The sequence below is a fragment of the Lygodium microphyllum genome, chromosome 2, assembly GCF_053477565.2.
Source record: "Lygodium microphyllum isolate KBCC chromosome 2, Lygodium_microphyllum_v1.1.10, whole genome shotgun sequence".
NCBI classification, from domain to species: Eukaryota; Viridiplantae; Streptophyta; class Polypodiopsida; order Schizaeales; family Lygodiaceae; genus Lygodium; species Lygodium microphyllum.
The window spans coordinates 123152183-123177932 of record NC_141136.1 but is presented as its reverse complement, the minus strand read 5'-3'; positions in this window follow the sequence as shown (position 1 = coordinate 123177932).

Genomic DNA, 25750 nt, shown 5'->3' with positions numbered 1-25750 from the left:
TAGGTCTACCTCCTTGACCTTGGCTGGTCCTTTGATTGGTTCGCTTGTCTGCCCTTGACGTTTGGCACCTAACAGAACCACTACCCTATCCCCTTTTTTGAATTTAGTGAAGCATTTAGGGAGGTCCTGCGGCTTTCGCTATTCTTCTGATCGTGTATCCCGGGGGTGCTTTGCCTTGTCCTGCCTTAATCGTTTTGCCTCAGGTGGATGGGTAAGTCCCCCTTGGTGCGTCTGGTCATGGGCGGCCTAGGGATCTCTGGGTCACTATTTGAAGTAACTTCCGATTCATAGTCAAACCCTCCATCTTCGCTAGAAGAGGTGGTCTCCCCTGGTGGCCGCAGTTCGGATGGCAATTCGGTTCTAAGTATTGATGTCGTTCCTGGTTGGGCTAGGCCTGCTTGCTCAAGGTCTATGGCTCCTATGCATTCCAACCACACATGATCACATTTCATGTGCATGACTCCTTGCTCCATTTTAAGGGCCTGCCTTTTCTGCGGCTTGGTGTCTGCTCGTATCTGCCCAATTTCTCGTCCTTTAGGGTCGTATTCTATGGTATCCACTTCACCCTCGCTCTCATCACTGAAGGATTGGCAGTCTTTGTATTCATCGCAAGAATCCTTGTCATTCGACTACTCATCGTCTCCTAGGGCTTGGTATGCCTCGTGTCGTTGGTTAGGAACCAGGGCCGAGTTATACATGAAATCAACTCGTGCACCCTGGTCCATTGCCACTTGGAATCCTGTAAGAGATCCTGGAGTGGTTTGAAGTTGGTAGCTGGGTTGCCAACTAGCTGGTCCGTTAGGTATTCCAGTACCCCCTGGAGTTCCCTTTTCTTGGATGGCACTTGGAAGGTGACAGGCTTAGGCTTTCCATGGAGGCTTACTGCCATCATGTAGACTGGTGTAGAGAGTGCTTCGTTGGTCTTGCTGATCGTTTTGATGGCTTGCTCATACGCCTCATGGTCTGAGAATGGCAAGTCAATTGTAGTGAGGATGTGCATCCAATCCCGCTCATCCTCTGGGCACGGGATATACTTGGTCAAGGACACATAGGGCTTCTTGACCTGAGTGTTCCCCTTGAGCATAGCAGAGATGGCGTCTAGGTCGACTGATGAGGTCTTCCAGGTGTCCATCTCTATTCTTACAGCGTCCGTTCTATTGCCAAGGAAGATCAAGCCGTTACCTCAATCTTCGATGACCCTAGCGTTGCACATCCAAGGTCGGCCTAATAGAACATCGTAGTCCACTCCCTTCATGACTATAAAATCGACAGAGAACTGGACACCTGCGATCTTCACTGGCCAATTCTTCAATACCCCGAATGGCTTCACTCTCGTACCATTTGCTACCGTGACGTTAAACCTAGCAGATTCGACAGGCGGGTTTCCCCAAGTCTGCAGCACTGCATGGCTAAGCACACTAACCCTAGCTCCTGTGTCTACGATTCCCTTCCTTGTTGTGTCACCCAGGGCTAGGACCGGCAAGACCGCGTGCATCTCAGAGCCTTCCCAAAAGGCGTTGACGTGCAAAGATTTAGGCACGGAGTGCAGTGTCAAACTTGGCAATTGTGTTTCTGCATCCTGGTCTTGAGGGTCTGCCGTGACCTGCTCTTGTGATCCCTCGACCCACTGCTTAAGGTCTTGCCATAGGGCAGGGTGCTGCTTAAGCAGATCTCCCAGGCTAAGTGTTACAGGGGTGGTCACTAGCGTGGTCAGGAGATCGTTAGATACTCGTCCTTCCTTTAGCCTAGACTATCCGGGCCAATGGCCGCGGCTGATCTGCGGCTCTGTTGCGTCTAGGCTTGGTCTCAGCGGCACTGCTTGTGGCACAGTTGCTTCAGCCGACTTAGGTTGAGGCGGTGATATTGGCGTTCTTATGCTAGGGAGATCATCGATCTCGTCCTCTATGATGGATTCAGTATCTTTGAGATGCTGTTGAGCCTCCCTCACCCATTCCTTCACCTTTTCTATGGCCTCTAATTGTCACTTTGGATGCAAGTATTCCCCTACCTTAGCGCTTCCCTTTTCGGCTATCTTAGGGGCTAAAGTCTCTGCCTCTACGTCTGAGACTTTCTTCCCCGTGGGTAGAGTCATAGCACTCTTGGTCTTTAGTGCAACCTTAGCTTCTGATCTCTTCTTTTTCCGCTTGCGGCTTTTCTTTTCTATTGAGGTTGCGTCAAGATTGCTAGGTCCTGGCAACCAACCTGCTTCATTTGGGCTCGGGTCATAACTCGCAAGGGAATAGGTGTGGCCTCCCCATCGGGGTTCTCGAACCAACAGCCCCAATGGGACGGATGGCAAATTGGCTGAGCTAGAGGACAGCTTCCGCTTTGGGTAGTCTATGAAAAGATGGGTGATTCCGCACTGTGCGCACCTTTGGTCAGCCTTGTCCCTATTTTGCTGCTCTCTTTCAGGGCAGCGTGATGAGACATGACCGGGGTGTCCGCAAGTCCAACAAGTGACTGGATCCTGTGGTGGCTGCCCTCCTACACCTCTACCCCATCCTCGTCCTAACGCCATCACCGGCACGGGTTGATAATCCATGAGGACCGCGTTGCCCTCGTCGTCATGCGAGACGTAAGGGTATATGTAGGTCTCTTCATCATTCGACTCTTCCATGTAGTGTACTGGAGCGTCGCTCGGTGGGTGGGTCATATAAGGACTAGGCGGTCTAGGAATGCCTATAGGATTTATGTCTATTCTAGGGACAGCTAGTTTCATATCATTAGGCACGGGTAGAGCCAATGGGGCTCCCCTTTCGAAGAATGGCTGCAGCCTGTTAGCTAGATAAGGCTGGCCGTAGGGTTGCGAGTATGGAAGTCTTCTTGGTAGCCTGCAATGTGCAATATCATGGCCGAACCTACTGCAGTTAGCACAAGGTCTTGACCTAGGGTCTTGACACTCGGCCGCAAGTGGTTTTTGCCATAGTACACGCATTGGACGTGCGGGCGCGTTGGTCGTCTCAACATGTCTTGTAGCTTGGCTAATTCCATCTTGACCTCAGCCAAGCCTTGGTCTGTCTCGGTGGCCTTCCCCTTGTCTGGAATGATGGGATTGACCACTCACTAGATGTTGATGTTCTCTTCGAGATTCGCAGGTTGGTCTCTTCTAGATTTGAGCTCCTAGAGCTCCGCTCTTTCAGCTGGTCATCGACTCTGATGGCTTCCTCAAACACTCTAGCCACCACGTCCTGCTGCAAGCTTGAATTTCCTGCCAATGCCTTACATAACTCCTCGTCTCTAATTCCACTAATGAATACAGTCGAAACTGCTCTGTCAGTCGGTCACTCGTCTAGAGGGATTCTCTTAAAGAGACTCCTCACATGGGTTATGTAGTCACGGATGTCCTCCTTCTCTTTCTGCTTGACGTTCATCAAGCGTACTAGCAGGTTATCGAAGTATCCGGGCTCAGCAAACCTCTTGACGAAGAGATCCTTGAGATTATTGAAGTTGGCTCGTTCCACGACATCCAGGCTTGTATACCACGTCCTATCCTTGTCGCCTAAGCAAAGCCCGAATGCTTGCGAACATTGAGTCTGGTCGTTGAGGCCGTTGGCTTCATAGACTTGCTCGAACTGCTCAACAAAGCTGTATGGATCATCGTGCGGTTGGTACTTATCGAGCTGCTTGGCAACAATGGGTATTTTGGTCTGGCTCTTTGAGCCTTGGTTTTCCCCTAATCCTACAAGCAGAGACATCGCTAGTGCGGTGGCACTCTGCTCCACTGCGGTGTTATCGAGCAACGATTTCATGAGGAGCTCGCTCAATGTCAGGTCTCCTTCTAGCGCTCTCTCATGATCTGTTCGGTTTCGACTGGCCAAGTTCAGCACTCGCTGCACCTCATGCAGCTCCATGCTTTGCCTTTGGCTCCTAGCCTGTTGATCCCTATTATAATCAGCTATGCCTTGCAATGCCTTGCGGGCTAGCCTTCTCTCCTCCTCTAGGTCTGCTATGATTGCGTCTGTTGTCCTGCCATGGTGCTCGTACCGGGCGTGGGCGTCGTAACTGCTCACCATCTGCTGTATAGCATCTGGGAATACACTCAAATCGAGCTCCTCATTAGACCGATGGTCTGAGCTTTCTTCTGTCATGGTTGAATTCTTGCGCCCCGCTACGCTGTCGATCAGGCTGAATAGTCTTGGCAGAACCTCATCGTTGGTGCTCCTTGCTTGGTCCTACCTTGCGCTTCAATTGTTTGTCTATGTCTTGGGTTCTCTCCTATTGGTGGGTTCCTTGAGTGATTTATCTGAGTGAGTTCCTTTGATTATTGAATACAAACCTCAATTTATGGTCACTCGGTGAGTGTGTCATTTCTCGTGCACTTGTGCCCAATCAGGCTTTCAGCTTTCTTAAGTGTACTTCAAGTGCAAATAGTCCATGTGAGTGCAGCGACCAATTCCCCAGTGTCCTACACACTATCACTTGTTTCGGGCCTGATAGGCTTGTAGGTCCATTTTCTGGCCGTTTAATCAGGGTTTAGGGTTTCCTTGTATGTTGCCTTGTTCGCTTCCAATTGATCAGATTTTACGGTTCAGCGGCTCGCGTCCAAGTCCTTGGGTCCCTCAATTGTCCACTTCTAGCTGCTAAGCCTCTGCGCACTACAATTTCTCTTATCATGTGTGCCAAAATCAAGTTCTGAGCGCCCGAAGGGTTTCGACAGGTTGCACTAATGCGTATTTGCCGGGTCGGGTCAAATTTCTGACAAATTTGACAACAAGTTGCATCGGACCAACTGGTCCGAATTGGAGGGTCCGAGTAGGTCACTCGGACGGGCAGAGGCATGGGGTCGAGGGTCAAATTTCCCGATTTGACTCGGACGATTTTTTATTCGGACGGGCCGAATGGCGCATTCGAACAGGGAAATTCGAATGGGCCGAACGGCGCTTGGCCGAGGGCCGAATCCTGGGTGTGGCCGAGGGCCGAATTTGAGACTCCGACGGGTCACTCGGACGGGCCGAGGCCGGATGTGCCACGTGGCAAAGAGCTTTGACTCAGATGGCCGAGTGGGTTGACTCAAACAATTGCCTTGGACGGCGGTCTGAGGGCCGACTAGGGTTTGGCCAAGTGGGCTGAGTGACAAGGGTCGAGGGCCGATTCTGGGACTCGGCCCAGGAGAGGCCACTCGGACGGGCCGAACGCGACGCACGTAACCCGTGCGAATGCGATTTCGATCGTTTCACCCAATGTAGGCCAGCGCCATGGTTATGCACTTCCAGATCCTATCTAGGGAAGTAGAGGGAGAGGTTTGTATACCTGAACGGGCCGGTAAGTGCGTCGGTGATGCGATCAAATCAACACGGGCTGGGGCTCTCTCTCTCTCTCTCTCTCTCTCTCTCTCTCTCTCTCTCTCTCTCTCTCTCACTGAAATGGCACAAATGAGCTCTCTTCTGGCCTCTTGGCTCTTATATGCCTTCCCAAATGTGGAATTGACGCCCCCAATCACTCACTTGCCGTTCCTAGGCCTCATTAGTGAGCATTTTGCACATTTTGCACGATTTTTTTCCCTGTTTTGCCCTGTTTTGAAACAGTAAACCCTACCCCTTTCCGGTTCGATTTCCTAACTCTAACCTACCCTAAATGCAACGAAGATCGAAGGCAAAAAATTGAAATAGATTCTCCATGCTTTCCTATCATCAAACAACCAAAATATCCCAAAATACTTACTTGTTTTGAAGATTAAAAACACCCAACTTCCTATCTATCTCAAGCTCCGTTTCGGGGATGAGTACCCTACTTCGATGCTCGATATGAGGCGCACAAGTGCTCAAGCTTGAATCCATTGGTCCCAGCAATGGAACCAAAATGTGGGAGCTTTTGGTCAACTGCCAAGACCCACGGACCGCTTATTGTTTCAAGCGTTCCAAGCGAGCTCTAATGGCTATCTCTCACCTAACCAACGCACCATTGATCCTATGAGTGTAGTGAGCTTACCTTGATGCTTGATCGAGTACCCTCCTCTCCCTTGCACTCCGGTAGCTCCACGATTCTTGATGCTAGCTCAAGCATCCTCAAGCCTCCTCCTTCCCCAATCTCCATCCTCCATGGCAGCGCGCGCAAGAGAAGAGAAGAGAAGAAGAGAAGAGGAGATGGTGAAGAGCTTCACCCTCTTGATCCCTCACTCTCACACACATTCACTCCCTCACACTCTCACACTCCCTCTCTCAAGAGCACACACAAGCAAGAAGGAGAGAAGAAGAGAGGAAGAAGAAGACTCTTTTTGCCACACACCAAAGAATGAGCCTCTCATTCACTTTTCAACTTTATATACAAAGCCCTAAATCCTTTTTGGGCGGTCATCTCCTTTTCCCTCTTTTACATGGCCGACCGTAGCCTAGGCCCTTTTTCCCATTTCCCACCATTCTAATTTATCCTATTCCCAGCTAATGCGTACACTTTGCACAAGAGCGAGCCTGGCACTCTTTTACAAAGATTCGGGGGCGCTCCCACATTTTAATGGTGCGCCCTTTTTCTCTTTTGTTCTCTCAGGCCGACACCGAGGCTTTCTGAGGGTCGTGCCCGAACATTTAAATTTTTCAGGGTCTGTTTACCAGTCAAGGCGCCTTTTTCTGCTTTTATCCTGCGCCTTTTTTACTATTTCCATTTTTTTCCATTTTCTGCTCCTCTATGCTGTGGGAAACACAATAACACTCTCCATCAATTTAGAACTCATAATATTAACCGAGGATACTGTGTCGACAATAGCATTATCCATAGAATCCCATCAACATAGGTTGCAACCCTTGGGCAGTGCTTTTCCACATGTTTAAACCAGTCATCCCCTACCCGCGCTATTCCCAAGGGTTCTACGATGATATAACCTGGATGCATGATCTTTTTAAATTCTTTGCATACTCCTAGCGACAACTTGATTAGCTGCAAGAGATTCATGTCTGGTTTAACATCGCAAAGGGAGCTAGCTAAATCAAATTCATGATAATTTGCTAAAGCTCGCTTCTCACGCCAAACCATCCGCTCTTTAGGACGATGCACTGGCTTCATTGCCTCTTTTTTAACTCTCACCTTCTTTCTCAAACCTCTTTATCTCTCTTGGCGTAGCCTCACTCTCTACAAGCTTCAAAGGTCCCCCTTTCTTGTTAGGATTTAGAACTTGCATTCCTTTATCATCCTGCCTAGGGTTACTATCGATAGGTTTTACATTATCTTTGTTGCCTTCTCTATGTTTTTGGCCTCTTGTTATGGCACGTAGACTAGAAGCTTTAGTGCCATTAAGCTGCACAATCTCGATGAGGCTCAACCCACTATCGCCTAGTAGTTCTTCGATAGTATACTTACCCCTTTGGAGTATTTGTTTCAGCCCATCATCCTGCTGAAAATTATTTCCTTGCACACAATGATTAATAGGCCTTGGTTGCTGACTGCCTTGCTGGAGAGAACTGATCTTGCTCCAACAGGTGGCTGCTAAATGGTCGGACTTCCCACATATGTCACACTTGACATTTGAGCAATCACGTGGATAATGTTACCCACCACACCATTTGCAGCTAAATCTAGAGGGTGCACCCTCTTCGGGGCATTGACTCCCTATCAGATTCTATTGTTTCTTTAAGAAACTAACGTCAACAGCTATTTGTCGATATTGTTCAGAGATCACATCCATATAGTGCTTCATCATGTCCTTGACTTTGCTAAGGACATTTGACGAACTCGACTCATAGCCCTGATCATATACCCATCGATCCCTTGGCCACACAATTTGATTAGGCATTGGTTGCAGATCCACAGGAATGACGCTAGGGTTCGTTGCTTGGCCTCCCACATTTGGAGGCATCTGACTAGCCATAGGCATAGTCACACTAGGCAAAGCTGGCAATAAAGGAACATTCGGCACCACATTCCCTCTCCTGTTAGGGTTGGCCATCCCTATCCCTTGGCTTCCATTGCCATTGATCAGTTGCGAATTATTTCCCGACGCTAGACCCATATTGGGATTGATCCGAGATGCATAGGCCGCTTGCAAATGGGATTCTATTTCTTGCGCGCGTCTAATGGCATCTATATCCGCCAAGGTGACACTACTCAGCTGCACCTGGATGTTAAAATCAAGACCCTGCAAGAAGTATTGCAATTGGGTAGCAGATGGGATAGGGATAGAGGCATCCAATTTATGAAAAACCTCTTTGATCTTCTTGGCATATGCTCGTATATCTTCATGCGGTTCTTGGCGTGTCAAGTTCAACACGTGCAGCCAATATTGGCCACCTCTCTCGAGGGCGAACTCCCTTTGGAAGGCTTCATAAAATAAATCCACGATGGTTATGGTTCTAACCTCAAGGTTGTGATACCATATAGTTTCCCTTCCCTTCAAGGTCATATTAAAGATCATCATTAGATGTCCTTCCTCTTGGATGTGGCAATTAAACATCAATTTTTGGAACTCCCTTATATGCAGCTCCGCATCCTCTTCCACTAACCCATTAAAAATGGGTAGGGGGAAACCTAAGGCTGGCAAATCCGTCGTTCCCACAGGGATTGCAATAGGTTGCGCCATGGCAATGATCGGATTTTCTAATAATGGAATCGGGACATGCAAAGCTATCACACCACTCGAAGTGGGCAGATTAATTGGGAGGGGGGAAGCACTAGAACTTCCACCTCCTGACGGACTTTGATTCAGGATAATTTTACTAAGACCCCGCCCTTGAATATGTTAATGACTACTCCTTTTCGGAGAATAATGCCTATTGATTTTGGCCCTCCATCTAGCCCTCTCAACTCTCTCCTATTTTTGAATTTTACCTTGACGAATCTCTTCAAAGGACACCAACTAACAAGTAGGTCCCAAGAGACCCTAGATTCAGCAACCATGACTTTGAGGCGGATCCCAACATACGCACCACTGATGGGACCAAAAATGGGCCGGCACTGGCTATGGCACTAGCGGACCTCATGTACATAACAGACACCTCCATCACCACACAGCCTCATGATCTAGGAGCGCCTGTAATAACTAAATGCACACTAGATACTTCTAATATTGTGTTTGTAACTAGATAAGAATCCAACAGCACCTTCTCCAAAACCCCTCAAAGGGGTATCCCACACATATTGGCAATAAGAGCCACGTGTCACAGACACAAGAAGCACCCCATCGGCTGATTGTCATGGCCCCACTACAGCTCTCCTACATCTTGGGGATTGGCCCCTCTATGCACTACTTTTACATATAAATACATTCACAAAACTCTTCTCTTTTCAACAAGATCTAGGAGATACCATGTTTCTCACCAATAACTTTTCCCCAGAAAGGAACGGCTAACCTACGGCAAGGGAAACCTCACCCTCTCAAATGTGGTTCAACTATAATTCAAACAATTGCTATGCATTTCTAGGAGTTGATACCAATCAATGCAATACTGGATGTCTCATTGTGCACAAATAGTTATGGTTCAGAATCAGCCTATGTGCTAGTGTGAAAACATTCTTTTCATGAATTCCAACTAATATGTATATGCTTCATCGCAAGAATCTAGCACCAAGGCAAACCTCATGCTACTAGATCCCTTATTTTCAAATAGGCTATTACCTAAATGCTATGCATAGAAAAAACCAATCAGAATTTATATTATTTCATCCCTCAAAGTGTTGCACAAAATCCTACTCCCCCTCACCGTTAAAGATTTGCTTCATTGCATAGGTGTATAGAGATTATTTTGTCATGATTTAGTGTATAAAGAGCAATAAATCACACACTGTAACCAAAATATACGGAAAACCAAGGCCAAACCTCATGCTTTTCCCCACCATACATCCACAACCACTTATTATATTTTTTTCGTATTTTTCCAAGGCATATTTCTATTTTTCCTCTTGTTTTTCTCTATTTTCCTCTATTTTTCTCTATTTTTTCAATTAAAAATTGATCTATTTTCAGAGTTGTGGCTCTTGATTCTTAGAACAACAAAAATATATATTTTATTAGCATTTTATCCCTTGTGTATTGGTTTATCCCACCCAAAAACACAAAAAAGCCCTTTTTTCTCATAAAAACCATGTTTTACGGGTTTTTAAAAATTATTTCCAGCATTTTGACTTTATAATTTCTGATTTTTTCATCATGCAAGCATAGAAAAAATAATAAACATTTCTACCAATTTTCACTCCATAAGAACAACATTGGCTCAATCAAATGTCAAAAACAAGCAATTTTCCTTTGTAAAATAGAAATACCAGGTTTTTCCTTCTTTGTGGGTTTCAAAATTTGATGTGGGATTGCAGATCAGCCCTCATTCAAGGCTCAGTCCACCTCTGAACAGCCAACTCTAGCCCTCCACCAATCCGAGAGTGATCCGGTACCATGCCGGCGGACAAGCGGTCCTCAATCGATCTTCAATCTTCTTCGTGGGCATGAACTGCCTCTTAAGGGGAGAGAGAGGGAGGAGAGAGAAATAATGAATTTGTATCTCAGCAACCGGGTAGCCAATGGAGGAGTGGATACAACTGATAGGAAGTGTAGGAAGAATGTAGATCATGCCTCAGATCAGTTGGGGGGTTGTTTGAAGCCACCATAGCCCTTCTCCCACAAAAATCGGCATGGTCTTCATGGCGCCTTCTTCCTAATCAGCGGCCGAAAAAAATGCCCTCCCCACAAAAATCAATTTTGGTTGGGGGCCACAAAGGGTGCCCCCAAAGTTCACGTGCTTTGGGACCTCTCAAGTCTATTTCCACTTGGCCACTTTGGCCTTGGCCTCCCGTTCAGCCTATCTCCCGTGTTCGGCATTCAAATCAAGGTCTCAAAACTCATGGGTGTTTGTCTTGAAGTCCCCCACCATTGAGCATCTCTAAAAGTCGCGTTTGACTTTCCGAAAGATTATGCAAATTTCCCAACTGCCACTCGGTGGGCCTTTGAAGCACTTTTGGGCATTGCGCTTAAAATCGTACTGATTGCAGCTGTTGCCATCAACAAAAGCTATTTTTTCCCTGAATTTTGGGAATTTTGGCTATTTTTAAGCACTTCTCGATGTCAAAAAATCATCTATCATGCATGCATGTATGTGTGTGTGTATGTATGTATGTGTGTGTGTATGTGTGTATATGTGTGTATAGAGGAAGGGAAGGGGAGAGAAATAGAGGGAGGGAAATAAAAAGAGAGAGATATAGAGAGATAAAAGGAAAAAAGAGAAAGAGAGGGAGGGATAGAGATAAAGAGGAGAGAGATTCATGCCCCCATATGCGAGCCTCTGGCCAAGATAGCTCTAGGGGCCCGATCTTGGCAAAATTTGATTTGCACACTCTCGATGCCCTAGAGGCCCTACTAGTAAATTTTGATGCAAATCCAATGTATATATCTTTACCACACTCCACGCATAGTGAGTTTGACATAGTGAGGCTGACACTGAACTTGTGTGATGCAGGACATTGTCTATATAGATGAATTTTCATCTAGACAAGGTGGCTGATCTGGTAACCAAGGAAGGGTGCAGGACTCGGCATTGAAGGAGTATATTGGCCAGCTTGTGAGTGACATTTTTGTATTCCATAAGACATGCTCTTCGGCTTTTTTTGAGAACTTCTTGAAGTTGAGGGCATTAACAAAGGCTGGGCCCTTCAAGACCATCCCAACGAACTCTAGCTTGGAGAAAGCAGTGTTGCTTCAACGTTTGAAGCTCCTCTACTTATTCTCTAGTTCTAGGCCTGGGTCACTTTTTTCCATGGTGGCCGGTGGCATGGTTGCTAGTGTTGAAGAGCCTAATGTGACTAGGTAGGAACTACTAGGGCAAAATGTGTTGCTGCCTATGATCAAGAATAGCTCTGACCATGGGGAGTCTAGTGGCTCAAAGAACCCTACGAGAGAGTAGATGTACTTAGTGCTAAATGATATCTCATCACCAATGCAATATAATTTGTAATCTTCTCTTGAAGTAATGAAGTTGGATTTATGTGCAATGTAGTTTGTCATACGCATTGTTTATTATTGTTTTTTACTTGAATATTATATTTATTTATCATATTTATATGCAATATGATTCATACCCTAAATTTAATATGTAGTGCTTTATCGAATTCGTACGCAACATGTATTCGTTCAAACACATGTAATGATAACTCAAAGACATAAATAAAACAAATAACAAGTGAATAAACAAAAATAAGACATGCCAAAAATTTTGTATTCATATTCATAACATTTTACATGGGATCCATTACAACCAGGGTTTTGCGAAATCTCTTTGGAAGCTACATTCCATATATGTATTGGTAGTACACCCCTATCGTTGTTGATCTCTGCGAGGACTATCATTCAATCACTAGAAGAACCTCACTATCTACAAATCCCTATCGATGACAGTGACTCTCCTTGCATGTACTGCTACATAGACCAAGTCTCCGAACAAGTCGATGATGCAAGATTCGGTAGCTTCTTGTAGTGCAAGGAGGGCTTGGGCACTCCAGCGATTGGGTTGTTGCAAGTGTGTTCCATCTAGGAAGTGCCTCTTGCTGTTGTTAATGAGTATGCCATCCATAATCTCATGCACTAGCTTCTGGAATGGAGCCTTTGGTATCAGGAGGTGTGTGGTCTTTTGATAATGGCAGATCTCATAAAGAGCCATTGCACCTAGTCTCCATCGATGCTTGCAATGCTGGAATGGTGGTGGTGATGGTGGAGTTGGGGAAGGTAGCCTCTGCATAGGATTTCTAGGGGGGTGTCTCTTTGGGCTGCTTGCTTGTTGCATGCCATGTCTTTTAGGAAGAGAAAAATCAAAACTCAAAAGTGAAATGTGTAAAATGAGGTGAAACTTTAAACTTATAGCAAAACTTTCAAAAAACCCTTAAATCCGAAATAATGTATCCAGGCTTTGGAAAAATATGACCAATGATCCGATTGACATGAAATTTTACGTGTGGACTCCTCTAGGGTACATCAACTACCAAAAAAAAAAAAATTGGCCTCATCAAAAGTCTCTTGGACACCTGTCCGGAGGCTGGCATCTGGGGCCCTAAATCCCCAGATTCAGGGCCCCAAACGCAAGCCTCTGGACAGGTGTCCCAGAAACTTTTGATGGGGCCAATTTTTTAATATCCATGAGTTTTTGCATGATGCATATGTGCCTATGCATATGGTTATGGGCTAATTTCATGGTTGAATACCGTATGCTCTTATGACAGATGTCTTATGCTTTACCGTGCTGGTTATGTCATGCAGTTGGCTATGGCTCTTCTTCATGTGGGAGCTTTTTCATCCTTGGTTGATGCCTTTATGTTCTCTCGTCCATTGAGGTTTCATGAGTCTTTATAGCATGCTTCTACTATTGGTGTACTTGCAGATGATTGTCTTTATGAGCAGGTTCACTTTTTTGGGACAGGCCGCGACTCCTTGAGCTCCATGGATGCTATGGATAGCCCTATTCATGATGACTTGGATTCCTTGTCATCTTTTACAGGTTCTTCAATTACAGATGTTGTATGCTTCCATTGTGGAAAGCTTGGGCATGTTAAAAGAAAATTTTTTAGACGGATTAGAGAGCAATATAGATAGAGTGGACTTGACATGAGCAAAGAGTCAGCAATGCAGCATGCGTTACCACTTTTTCTAGTGGTAAGGTACATGCAGCTACCCATGATGATGCATGTTGAGAAATGTGCAATCACATCCACCATAGTCTCTTTGTTTGGGAAAAACAAGGCAAAGAAACAAACTTCAAATAAAGCCTTAGACTAGGTCATGTATGCATGGTTTATTAAAACCACAGTTTGTGAATACCATGGTCACTTTCCACCTTTCTCCACCTACCAATACCACCTACTGTAACCCTATAAAAGGCACTCATCCCCACACTCATTTCATCAATTATTATCATTCGATTGTACTTGCATTATGCTTGGATAATATTAGTTGTTCTTCTTTGTCCATGCCTTTGCCTCATTATGATTGTCTATTTGCTCATTAGTGATCCTCCATAGCATGCATTCTCAATCTTTTAACATGGTATCAGAGCGGGTTTTAAGTTAGTGAGTCATCAGGCCACTAATTCAGTCATTCCAGTTTGAATTTTTGGCTCCCTACACTTTTCCATGAATCTCTCACCTATCTCCATAGCTACCCACCTTCAGTGGAGGGCTTGAATCTCTCAAATCGGGGCCATTTCAGCTTGTTCATTCTTCTGGAGAAATCTTCTCTGACTTAGAACACTCCTCCCTATCATCTCAAAGCTTGACATTGTCAATTATCAACCCCAATATTGTGTTTTCTTTAGTCTGTTGCCTGTCTGTGCCAATATTCCTATCGTATGCTGCATATAGCCCGTGTGCCCTTCAATCTTGATGGGAATCATGGGGCTTTAGAATCCTATTATGTAAGCTATCTCCCCATGAAATATTTTGGCATGTAATCACCTATACACACTGCAATAGTGGAAAAACCAGTCGGGTCTGGTAACCCTAATCACAGACTCCATAGTTAAGCTTCATCTCCCACTTTATTCTCTCACTCATTGGAGTCCTTAAGTCTTTACTACTGGGAATTACTCAATCTTCAGCAACCACAACCTTATTTGAGAAAGCATTCAAGTAATTTACCAGCAAGGAGGGGAGATCTTGGCAAGTTTTGCAAGCATTTCAAGAAGATACAAGCACAATGTCCATTGACACTCTGTCAAGATTGTGGGAGAGAAGGAAGGAGTCTCGCTTGAAGCTTTCTTGCTTGCACAATGGGGGAAGACACACAAGGGTGGAGGCTGAAAACAGTTTTCCTCTTCTTAGTTGTGTAAGCCAAAAGAACTCTCATACAAAGAAATAGAAGAACCCTCTATATGGGTCTCAAACCAAACTCAACTAACTAAGGTGGCATACTAACTGAGCCACAAACTAGAGTAGATAAGGATAGCTACCATGTAGCTATTATTCATGGGCGGTGTACCAACCGCGTCTGCAACTGACAAGTCGGTGACATAAATACACAACGGTCACCCTGGCGTATCACGGGTGGAGCTCGATATCTCAACACTCCCCCTCGAGCTCAATCCCAATTCCTACACACCAAGCAGGTCTCTGAACTTGCGCAGCTTCTCTGCGCCCAATGCCTTCGTGAATATGTCAGCTACCTGATCCTCTGTGCTGACATAAACTAGATCAATAAGACCTAGTAAAACCCTCTCTCGCACATAGTGATAATGCACCTCAATGTGCTTTGTTCTAGCATGATAGACTGGGTTATTTGCCAAGTGTATACTACTCATGTTGTCACAATAAATGACAACTGGCCCATCTGTAGACTGATGCATATCATAAAGTAGCTTATGCAACCAAGCTACCTCACATGCAGCCATTGCTGCACCCCTGTACTCAGCCTCTGTGCTCGACAAGGCAACTGTAGGCTGTTTCTTGCTGCTCCAAGTGACTGCAGCACTCCCAAAAGAGAATACATATCCACTGGTAGATCGTCTATCAGAAATACTACCAGCCCAATCAGCATCAGTGTATCCATGCAACTGTATCTGAACCCCAGTCTCATAAAATAGTCCATACTGCAATGTGGACTTCACATACCTAAGTATGCGTCTAGCCGCATCCAAATGTGGTTTCCTTGGAGCCTGCATAAACTGACTTACCAATCCAACAGCATAGCTCAAATCTGGCCTGGTAATAGTCATATAAATCAAACTTCCTACTATGCGTCTGTACATAGTAGGGTCTTCGAGAAGCTCACCTGCATCTGTGCTCAGCTTCACATTTTGCTCCAAAGGAACTGAAATAGGCTTACAGCCTGTCATCCCATATTTGGACAGCATGTCCAATCCATACTGCCTCTGCAAGAGCTGTATCCCACTTGGTGATCTAATCACCTCAATGCCCAAGAAATAACGCAGCTCTCCCAAATCCTTCATCTCAAACTTCTGCTTCAATAGCATTTTCACATGAAGGATATCTTCATCACTGTCACCTGTCATAATCAAATCATCAACATAAATGACAAGCAGCATAATACCTTTCTCTGTTTTTCTCACATAAAGTGAGAAATCTGCCTTGGAAATCTGAAAGCCAATAGTGACAAGATACTGTCCTATCTTGTCAGACCATGCTCTAGGTGCTTGCTTCAAGCCATACAAGGCTTTCTTCAACCTGCAAACAAACTCAGGATGAACAGCATGCACATAACCTGGTGGCTGCTCCATATAGACCTCTTCTTGCAAATCACCATGCAAGAAGGCATTCTTTACATCCATCTGATGTAAAGACCATCCCTTTGATGCAGCCATAGCAATGACTGCTCTTACAGTTGCCATCCTTGCAACCGGACTAAATGTTTCTTCATAGTCAATGCCATATGTTTGTGCATACCCCTTGACTACTAATCTTGCCTTGTATCTGTTCACAGAACCATCAGCATTGTGCTTCACCTTATAAACCCACTTACAGCCAATTGCATTCTTACCTTTAGGCAAAGGTACTAACTCCCATGTAGCATTTGCTTCCAAGGCATCCATTTCTTCATCCATGGCTTTCTCCCATTTTTCTTTTCCCATGGCTTGCTCAAAAGATGTGGGTTCTGGTTCCTGTATCACTTTGACCATATATGCATAGTGAATGGCTGTAAATCCATCATATTTCAGCCTATCCACAGGATACCTAGCTCTTGTAGACCTGCGCAAAGTAGGTTCACTCCCAGGTGCTCTCAAAACATCCCTGGTCTTCCTTACTCCAGGTGTAACAATAGAAGGAATACCCAACTCATCATCAATGCTCTGTTCTGAGCCACTGGATTCACCATCCACATAAGAGTGACCTGCATTCACATCAAACATGGGCTGATCAACCTTCTCTTTTCCTTTTCGTGATACCTGCATACCACTATCTGCATTGCTTTGAGAAGATTCTCCTGATCTCAATCTGCCTGTCCATGGCGAAGAATGTGAACCACTGCTAGAGGACGCTCCAGGTCCACTAATATTTTGTGACTGCTGCTGTGAATTCTGTGTAGCATTACCATTTTGTGCATCTTCATCATCAATCACATTTATTGGTTTATACCAGCTACTCATCTCATCAAAAACAACATCTCTGCTCACTGTAAACTTACGAGTAGAAGGGTTATAGCATCTATACCCTTTTTGCTGCAGAGAGTAACCAATAAAGATGCACTTCTCAGCTTTTGGATCCAACTTGGATCTCAGCTCATCTGGCACATGTACATAGGCAATGCAACCAAAAATTTTCAAATGAGAAATATCTGGTTTCCTACCAGTATACCTCTCCTCTGGAGTCATTCCATGTATTGCTGCAGTGGGAGTCCTGTTCATTATGTAGACTGCTGTAGCAACTGCTTCAGCCCAATAAAAATCTGGCAAGTCTTTTTCATTGAGCATGGCACGAGATACCTCTCCAATATGCCTGTTTTTCCTTTCTGCAATTCCATTTTGTTGTGGGGTATAACTGCATGAATATTGCTGCTTTATGCCATGCTCCTGCAAGAACTTTGCAAACTCATTTGAGAGGTACTCTCCCCCTCCATCTGACCTTAGGCATTTTATTTGCAGACCTGTTTCTTTTTCAGCCATAGCTTTAAGAGTTTTGAAATGCCCAAAAACTTCACTTTTCTTTTTCATAAAATACACCCAAACTTTCCTGCTATAGTCATCAATAAAAGTGACAAAATAATGACAGCCTCCAAGAGATGCAGCTTTAGTAGTCCACACATCAGAGTGGATTAATTCCAATGGCTTCTCACTCTCTTGAACATGTCTAGGAAATGGTTTCCTTGCCTGTTTTCCAAACTGACAGGCTTCACATACCTTATGCATTTCTGCAACCTTGAATTTCGGCAAACCTGCAACAATATTTTGGGCCTGCATTGATTTAAGTCGCTGTACATTAACATGACCAATGCGTTTATGCCAGATATCAATATCTGCAACTACACCGGTCCCATGTGCAAACATTGCTGCACTCAATTCAGACATGTCTGCATCCAACGTAAACATTCTGCCCTTCTTCTTTCCTTTTGCTATCAAGCGACCTTTATTTTTCATATCCTCAACAAAGCATCCATGAGGATTATATTTTACCTGCAAGCCCTGTTCAACCATTTGACCAACAGAAACCAGATTCTTGGTGATATTCGGGACATGAAATACATCGGACAGGTATTTCTTTTTCCCATCCTGCATAGACAAGGGAATTTTTCCAATCTGCACAATAGGATGTGCAGTATCATCACCAGTCTCCACAAATCCTGGTTTTTTCATTTTCCTTGCATCCTCCATCCATTCTGCATGACCTGTCATGTGGTTTGATGCACCTGAGTCAACATACCATACATCATTGCTTTCTTCTGCACTTGTCATAGAATTGTTCATGTGCTGCACCATGAACAAATGCTCATTTCTGTCATCACCCTGTCTACTAGAAGATGCATAATTCCCTTGTTGCAGTTTTCCATTCATGATGTCATTCTGCTTTTTATAGCAGTCTTTAGCCATATGACCCATTTTACCACAGTAGTAGCATTCAACATTACTGTTTGCATTTTGGCCTCTTTGCCATCCACCACGACCTCTTTGGCTCCCCCTGCCTCTAGAGTTACCACGTCCTCCTCCATAGGACTGGTTTTCTTGAGTTTGCTGCATATTCTGATTTCTGCCACGGCCTCCAAATCGGCCTCCTCTACCTCTGCCTCTACCTCTTCCAGCATTTGAGTAGAAGACAGCTTCTTTTGAAGTTCCTCCTGAAGAAGATGCACCACCATTTCTCTGTTCCTCAGAAATTAGAAGAGCAATCAACTCCTCAAAATCAGGAAATCTTTCACGAACTGAAATGGATGTCCGAAACTGTGCATAATCCTTTCCTAGACCATTCAAGGTCACGGAAACTAAATCATCATCTTCCACTGGCGACCCAATGGAAGCAAGTGCATCTGCAATCTTCTTCACCTTCATGTGGTAGTCGTTGATGCTCATATTTTCTCTTTGCACATTGTGCAACTCTTGCTTGAGCTGCATTTTCCTGGCTTGCGTATTTGTGCTATATATTTTTGACAACGTATCCCATGCCTCCTTTGGCGTACTTGCATCCTGAATATGCACAATCATAGAGTCTGAAATGCTGATAGACAGCCAATACATAACTTTCCTGGCTCTCTCATGCCATGTTTTAAATGCCTGCATTTGTTGTTGATTGGGAACATCAGGAAGAACTGGTTCTTCTTCATTTCCTGCAACAAATTCCCAATATCCTTTTCCCATAAGGAAATTCGTCATTCTAAACTTCCATGCCTGGAAGTTGTTCTTGTCAAGCTTTTCAGTGACAATCTGTGAAAGAGAATCAGACGCCATTACAGAATACTGCAAGAAATTCTGTCACTGCAAAAAACACAGCTTCACCCTCACAAGGGCAAATCTGCAAAACTGGCGAAAGTGGTATTTGACCACACAGTCACTTCCTACTGACGATTTTGCATAAATAGGAACCAAGGATGATTCTGAAACTCCCAATGTCTCTGCGCACAAGCATACGATGCAATTTCTACAGTAACTTTTCACCGACCTGTAGAACAGTGGTCGCACAGCATAAAACTGAGCCTTTTCTTGAGTGCGTGCAGAAAACTTCCGTCTGCAAAACAGGCCCCGAAATGGCCTCAAATAAAAAAAAACAAGGTCGCCAAGGGCTAAAGCCCTCTCCCGCAGCATATACTGCCCTCTTGCTTCACCGCGAAGGGCGTCTCAACCTGAGACAATGCACTCCTGCAATTTCCGGCTGTGCTACCTGTAGAGATCTGCTCCCAAAACAGGAAATGAAAGCAACACTGCTCCTCTTACCAGACCACCACGAGCTTGGCTTGCTTTCTTGAGCTCCTTACCACGAACAAGGCTCTGATACCATGTCAAGATTGTGGGAGAGAAGGAAGGAGTCTCGCTTGAAGCTTTCTTGCTTGCACAATGGGGGAAGACACACAAGGGTGGAGGCTGAAAACAGTTTTCCTCTTCTTAGTTGTGTAAGCCAAAAGAACTCTCATACAAAGAAATAGAAGAACCCTCTATATGGGTCTCAAACCAAACTCAACTAACTAAGGTGGCATACTAACTGAGCCACAAACTAGAGTAGATAAGGATAGCTATCATGTAGCTATTATTCATGGGCGGTGTACCAACCGCGTCTGCAACTGACAAGTCGGTGACATAAATATACAACGGTCACCCTGGCGTATCACGGGTGGAGCTCGATATCTCAACACACTCATCTAGTGTTTTAGCACCTATATTATCTAACACAATCAACCTTGCATTTGATCAAATCTGGGTTTCTTTTGTGCTACTCCAGCATCAAATCAAGGAGGGGAATACTCAGACTTGCAAGACTTTGAAGATCCCAAGTGCAAAGGGCATACTAGTCACCAAATCACCTAGTATCTCTTGATACTAATCACCGAGTGCTTCTTGACACTTGTGCCCAACTGAAATTTGAATTGTTTGGAGCTGATTTGCTACTAACCTTGCTATCTCAACATGGGGCAAGGACTCACCAACATCCTGATTCAATGGTGTTGGATTCCATACATGGCAAACTAGGATCAAACCGATCCTAATGAAGAAAGCCTTGTGGTCAATCACAAGTGGTCAAGAGAAGAAACCAAGAGAAGCTGCACTTTTAGTCATATGGGATAAAAATGATGATAAGGCTCAAGATATTATCAAGCTCAAACTTGATGAAAACTATATTCATCATGTTGATGATTGTGAAATCTCTTACACATGACATGGGATCGATTAGAAACCCTATTTGGAGCACATTCAAAATCCTCCAAATATGGCTTACTTATTGAATTTTTTTGACTCGACATGCAAAGTAATACCTCACTTGCAACTCATTTTAATTATATGGAAAGCTTGCTGACACAACTTGAAGGAATCAACTTTAAGATGGATGAAGACATTTGCATTGGAGTGCTTCTCAAGAGTCTTCCACCTAAGTTTGATAACGTGTCTACCACATTAATCAATATGCCAAATCCAAAACTTGTGGACATCAAAGCCTCTCTACTGGAAGAGGAAAAGAAGAGCAAGAATAAAGGAGAAACAAGCATCCCAAGAGGAGACCAACAACTCCTATATGTGTAAGGAAAGAAGAGCACAGTCTGTGACTTTTGTAAGAAAACTAAACGTATTTTGCTATGTTAAGAAAATTTCTCAAAGAGCATATATTGCTATAGTCAAAGAAGATGAAGACAACATTGAAGAAGAAGGAGAAGAAGAACCCCAAGTACAAAAGGATAGGACTCACCAGTCCCTCTTTTGTAGCTCATTTTTTGATAGACTTTTTTAAATTTAAAATGTGGAATTGCCTAATGTTCCCACCATAAGCTTCTATACTCCTCATGTAACCTTTGCACACTACAGCCTCTACACACTTAGTGAGGCCTTGTAACAGCCTCTAGCTTTATATGGTTGGTTTTTTCCATGTCGACACTTAGCAAGGCTCTACTCACGACAACCTCTGTATACTCATTGTTTTTTTCTGGTTGTAATAGAGGAGGGGTGTTGAGAAATGTGCAATCACATCCACCATAGCCTCTTTGTTTGGAAAAAACAAGGCCAAGAAACAGATTGCAAATAAAGCCTTAGACTAGGTCATGTATGCATGGTTTATTAAAGCCACAGTTGGTGAATACCATGGTCACTTTCCACCTTTCTCCACCTACCAATACCACCTACTCTAAGCCTATAAAAGGCACTCATCCCCACACGCATTTCATCAGCTATTATCATTCAGTTGTACTTGCATTATGCTTGGATAATATTAGTTGTTCTTCTTTGTCAATGCCTTTGCCTCATTATGATTGTCTATTTGCTCATTAGTGATCCTCCATAGCATGCATTCTCAATATTTTAACAATGTAGTTGAGCATGTCCTCTTGTCACCTGGTTTCCCTACAACGTGCTTAGTGATTAGGCCTATGCCTTTGATTGGCTTTTGGAATCTATAGCATCTTGTCATATTACCCCTCATAGAGCATGGTTCTCTTCTTATAGGGAGGTTGACGAATGTATTGATTTGGGCCTTGAGCAGACTTATGCTATTGTTGGTACAGGGGACACACACCTAGCTTTGCCTATGGCAGATCAATACATGATATGGTGCTCAAAATGTGTACTTGAATTAGATGTTGAGGTTATGAATACTCTCATTGTCATGTACACAAAGTGGGAAAATCTGGTCGAGACATGCAAATTATTCGATAGGTTGTCATGTAGAGATGTAGTGTCATGGAATGTATTGATTACAGGATATACTATAGTTGGGGATAGCTCTTGTGCTCTCGAGATTGTCAATGAAATGTAGCAAGTGGGCAAAAAACCTCATAAATTCTTGTTTTCAAGCATTCTGAAAGCATGCGCAAGCCTAGCAGCTTTGGAACCAGTAGGTGGATACATGACCAGATTATCAGAAGTGGATATGAATCAAATGCTCCAATTTGCAGTGCATTTGTTGACATGTATGCAAAGTGTGGCCTTCTAGCATAAGCACAATTGTTATCTAATCAACTGGAAAATTGAGATATGTTGTCATGGACTGCAAGGATTTCAGTGTACATGGCAGCTGGTAAACATGTCATTACTCCTAAACTGTACATGAGAATGCTTCAATAGGGTATAATGCTTGGCAATTACCTATTCTCATCCATTTTAAAGGCATGTGGAAGCATTCAAGAAGGATAATGGGGTAGAAAGATACACAATCAAGTTGTCAAAATTGGACTAGATCAAGATGTCATCATTGGAATTGCCAGTATTGACATGTATGTGGACTTTATAGTTTGGAAAGCTCATCCCAAGTCTTTGAGAGTTTCTAGAATAAAAATGTCCTTTGGAATGCATTAATCAAAGGCTGTGTGAAGCTAGCTTGTCTACTTTTTGCTTTGGGACTATTCAAAATGATGCATCAAAGGGATATTAAAATAGACAAAGCTCTTTTTGTTTCATTTATAAAAGCATGTGGTCATCTTGCTGATTTGCAGGTCACAAAATTGATAAATGAACTAGCATTCAGGTTTGGATGGGAGGCAGACCTTATGGTTTGGAATAGTGTCCTCACCATGTTTGTAAACTGTGGAGATTTGTTGCAGGCACATGATGCTTTTAACAAAATTCTCAATAGGGACATAGAATCGTGGACTACTATTATTACAACTTATATTCAGCATGAGCAATGCTGCTTGCATTACAACTTTTTACCAAGATGCAGTAGGTAGGTATCATACCAAACACACCTTTATTTTTATCCTTATTAAAGGTTTGTGGTAGCATTGAAGGAGGCCGTCTTACACATGATCTGATTACTAAGTTTGGACAAGATTTGAATTTTTTTGTTGGGAGTGCTCTCATCAATATGCATATAAAATGTGGGCCTTTAAAAGATGCACACAGTGTCTTTGTCAATTTGCAAGGTCCATATGTGGTAGCATGGGGCACCATGATAGTAGGCTATGCTAATTGTGGAGATGGACTATGTGCAATGTAGCTTTTTGAGAGCTGACCATAAGCTTGCATAGGTCAGATTTATTATGTATATGATTCTTTCTTTTTCTACATTATTGTCTCTTATAGATTGGGGTTATCTCCTAGAGAACAATGTTTTGACAAAATCACCTTCTTCTCTTGCTTCATTATCATCATCCTCGTCCATGTCGAGACAGCTACTTCTTCTCCCTCCTTGGTGTTGACATCATCGTCATCCTTCTTCCCCTCACCACCTGTTCGGTGGCGGCAAGGGGGGAAGGAAAAAAAATCTAATTTAACTTTAATAAAAAGAGGGGGTCCCCATCCCTCACGGGTGGGGAATATTACAAAACAAGCTATAGCCACATGATCTTTTAGCAAAGTGGTTAATCACTTTGCAGAAGTTTGATTATGAGATTAGAAGTAAGCCATAAAAAATGCAAGGTATTATGGAATGCCTTGTGGATTCTGGGGAGCCGAAAGAGACATTAGTTGAAGGAAGTGATATTGAGGAAATGTTTAAAATTGATACAGCCTCCATTCCATCTTGGTATGCTGCTATCACGCATTACCTATCAACAAGAGAGGCTAGAGCCAACAGTCTATCAAAATCAGAAAAGAGAAAAATTAGACAACAAGCTTTGAAATTTTCCTTGATTGCAGGAACATTATATCAGCAGAGGGTTGATGATATCTATCGCTAATGTGTAATGCTCAACGAGGTTCCATTCATTTTAGCAGAGTGCCATGACTTTGCTTGTGGAGGGCACTTTGCTGGATGGCTGACTGCCCAAAAAGATTTAAGAGCAGGATATTGGTGGCCATCCATTTTTTAGGATGCATTCAAGTATGTCAATACTTCCATTTGAGAAGTGGGGCATCGACTTTGTGGATCCTTATCCCGTCGTCTTCCACACAGAAGAGATTTATCATAGTGGTGACTGACTACTTTACGAAGTGGTGAGAAGCACGAGCGATGAGGAAGGACGATGCAAAGGAAACTACCAGTTTCCTATTAGAACAGATTATATGCCAATTTGGTCCAGCAAAAGAATTAATATTTGACTATGAAACTCATTTTCTAAACAATGTGATTAAAAGCCTAACTAAAGCATGGCAAATTAAGCACAATAAGACAACTCCTTATAACCCACAAGAAAATGGGCACATTGAAAGTACTAATAAGCAACTTGTGGTTATTCTATCGAAAATCGTGTCAGAAAAGAAGTGAGGCAGGGATAAGAAACTATATGTGGCGGTGTGGGCATATAACACAATGTTTAAACGAGCCACTAATCACACCCTATTCAAGCTAGTCTATGAGGAGGAGTGTGTTCTACCCCTAGAGATTGAGTTGCCAACTATAAGATTCTCAATCAATCATACTTTGGGTGATGAGGATGCACTCTTTGAGCACTTTACAACTTTGGCCCACTTAGATGAGCTCATATTGCAGAGTCTGTTGCACCAAGAAGTGGATAAGCGTTGGAAGAAACAGTTGCATGATTTAAAAGCAAAGAAATACACCTTTAAGAAGGGACATCTAGTTCTATATTATGATGCACATAGAGAGTTGTTTCTAGGAAGACTTGAGCCCAAATGGGACGGTCCCTACAAGATCATTAGGATTGGGAAAAATAAGTGCATGACATTGCTGATAGATCTTAAGAGAGTGGACTTTAACAGTAACATTAATCTTAATAAGATTAAACCTTATTATCTTTGAATTCACTAATGAAATAAATGCCTTGCAGTTCAATGCGAGGCTGATCACAAACATGCAAGATAAAATATTGGTTGATGGGGTGGCTTATTCCTTATTTGGAACACACATACTTAGAGTAGAGATATCATCAGATTATCTGGTGGAGTAAAGGATATAAAGTGATTGAGCAAGAGGATGGATCATTTTTTTGGAAAATCAAGGCCTCCTGTCATCACTACTTACAAATTTTGACAAGCATCCCTGTTATATTCAATGAAGAAGGTGGGATGGAGAAATTACATCCTCTGAATATGCTAAATTTTGATTATCATAATTACGAGTAGAGGTGACGATGGCTGGCTATGTGAACCCATCGCAGACATACACATTGCACTTTGATGGAGCATCCAGGGGTCCCAACAAGAAAGGGAGTATAGGGGTAGCTATTAAATTAGTTTTTATGAAATTAGTTGTTTATCTCAAGATTGGATTTACCAATAACATGGTGGAATACAAAGCTTTAATCATGGGCCCGAATATTGCTAAGAAGGGCAATATCTGTCAGTTGTTAGAAAAGAGGGATTTCCAATTGGTATTGAAC